This window comes from Montipora capricornis, chromosome 2, assembly GCF_036669925.1.
Source record: "Montipora capricornis isolate CH-2021 chromosome 2, ASM3666992v2, whole genome shotgun sequence".
NCBI classification, from domain to species: domain Eukaryota; kingdom Metazoa; phylum Cnidaria; class Anthozoa; order Scleractinia; family Acroporidae; genus Montipora; species Montipora capricornis.
This window is the reverse complement of record NC_090884.1, coordinates 47,475,351-47,477,850: the sequence shown is the minus strand read 5'-3', so window position 1 is coordinate 47,477,850 and position 2,500 is coordinate 47,475,351. Positions and strand designations below refer to the sequence as shown.

At 35.6% G+C, this 2,500-nt stretch overlaps 1 protein-coding gene across 2 annotated transcripts in view; it reads right to left on the bottom strand.

Moving 5' to 3' along the window:
* The window catches only part of LOC138024874 (serine/threonine-protein phosphatase 1 regulatory subunit 10-like), a 30,365-nt gene that overhangs the window by 27,807 nt on the left and 58 nt on the right, over positions 1 to 2,500 (bottom strand). For both annotated transcript variants that reach the window (XM_068872066.1, XM_068872073.1), the window contains exon 2: positions 2,179 to 2,398. The gene's annotated coding sequence lies outside the window, so the exon portion shown is untranslated. The remainder of the gene's footprint in view (positions 1 to 2,178; positions 2,399 to 2,500) is intronic.

Below are 2,500 nucleotides of genomic sequence, written 5' to 3'. Positions count from 1 at the left end.
AATTCATACTTTCATGCCACTTATCTCACAGCTGTTGCGGCTTTAATAGGGTCTATTCCATATGCTCATAAAAGCATAATATACTCTTAATAGGTAAAAACTTCATTTCAAGGAATTCTGAACAATGCTTTATGAAAAATGTAAAAAATAAAATACAAAGATGTGACTTAAGAATGGCAGATGTTTCCCACATAACAGAAAAGTTTGTTCAAGGAACTATATCCCACATTACAAACAGGAGTCAATATTATGTCTTTAGTTGAACAAAGATTACTAAGCATTTTCATTCTGGATATTAGTGGCTTTAAGGTACATCACACCAACTTGACATGTTTAATTAAAATGGGTTTACCAAAAAAAAAATCAGTCAAAGAAAACAGGTGGAACTGGCTATTACACTAGATTCAGGTAAGTTTTAATTTATATGCATTGCTCAGTTACTACTAAATTTGAAGGCGACAACAATCAGTACACATGATTTAGAGTGGTTTTCAATGGAGTATTGAAAGTAATTCGCAAATTGCTTTGGTTTTGCATTACTTCACTCGGTGATTGGTTCAAAGTTCTCGTGCCACTTTTTCAACCAATCAGAAGTGAAACCAAAACCAACTGTGGCTCACGCCTGAACATTTTCCCACGCTTTGTGTCAGCTAATGTAATTAATTAGAGTTTTGATTGGTTTACTGGATTGTCTCCGTTCTTTTTTATTGGCCAAAGTAATTACTTTGGTTTTACGACACTTGATCGAAGCTCGCTCTAATGTGAAGACAATTTTAAAACATGTTTAACTAAGCAGCATTTGAACATGTTAGCTTTGGTGTGAATGAGGCATAAGTCAAGTCTTTCATGAATCAATTCCTCTTCATGAAACACTAACATCAGGAGCCATGGCTTCACAGATTCTAGGGATGTTTCATATTTCCACAGCTTACTTCGATATATTAGGTTAACACACTGTATTACAAAGCACTTAATGAAAACTAATCACAAGTTTAATTGGTTGACATCCAAAAATTCTTTGTTTCATCATTTTTAGGCATTTTCGGAATAACTATCAACCAGCCCATACCAGTTTGAAAGTAAATTTAAATCAATGTTTTTACACTATCACCAAGACTGCAATATTATTCTTACACTTCCTATCTTTATAAAACAGTACAACAAGCGGACAGACTCTTACATGCATGAAAAGCTATGGATTGTTTTTTGTTTTGGAAATTAGCCAGCCATCCCCTTAAGTTTTGATTGAAAAACAAAAATTGTCTTATATCCTCTTGGCAAAATTTTGCCACCCACTATACAGGAAGTGACCTGCTTTCTGTCTAAGTTTCCAAGGAAGTAAAATTGTTCCTTGTTATATTTTCAAGGAGTACTATTATTGGTGAAAATCATTCAGATAATTCTTTTTTTTTTTGCAAAATGAGCCAACAATCACTTAATAAGTATGAGGATTTACTTCAGATCTTCAAGTTTTATTAAATATCTTTACCCCACCCATGAGTGCAAAATGTATGAATTCAGTTGTTTGAGTTCATGAATATTAATTAACCCTTTCGCAATCATCCATTTTCATTGAGGTTTCTTCTAAACTACTTGTTTTCAGCCTTCTGTAAAGGGAAAGCGCTTGAAGATCGAGGAAAACGTTAACTCTTATGTTGGTAACGCTACGAACATCACATTTACATCATACACGCACTAAAACCAACACCAAAATAGCCTTTGACATGAGGAGTCAAGAACGACTCGGATCTCTGTTGGGGCAAAATATTTATGGATCGGGAAAACTTTTAACATCAATTTATAAAATCCAAATCAGAAGTTATTCGTTGCTTTTCCCCCCTGACAAAAGCTTGAAATCTCAGTGTTCTAACTACCGACACAAGCACATGAGTAATATTGACCTGCGATTGCATGCCAAACTGCGTATTTGCGTCGTGCTTTGCAATTCGATCGCAAAGTTTGCCTTTGTGAAGATCATCGTTTACCTTCCCTAGGCAGTCTTTATTTCAGACTGCTTATTTTCAATCCATCAAAAGTCTTTTTCGAAACAAGTGAGCAAAAAAGGAAGAAAGGAGGCAATTTTCAACCACCACGCGAAGACCGCTTTATTTGCAGCAACGTGAACGGTGGTTTCAACGTGATACACTGAAAGAGAAAGGCCACATTCAACCAACTTACTCTTGTGTACTGCTTCGCTTCAATAACCCTTTCCTCATAGGAACTTTCTTTCGTCAATATAGACGCGTTTTACGCGTATAGAAGTATTTTACAAAGAATTTGGGGCGATCTAATTTGATGTAAAACACACAAACTACTAGATCGAGCGGCCATTTTACATGGCAGTTGAAGTTCGATCACTCTGTTGATTGTTTCCTCTTCAAAAGCTCATCGATTCACCCTGAAAATAAATGAAAACGAGCAATATTAGACCATAAGTGTTACCGCATCGAAATTCCCGCACCAAATCGTACTTGAAGGCTAGAAAACTGCACAAATTTCG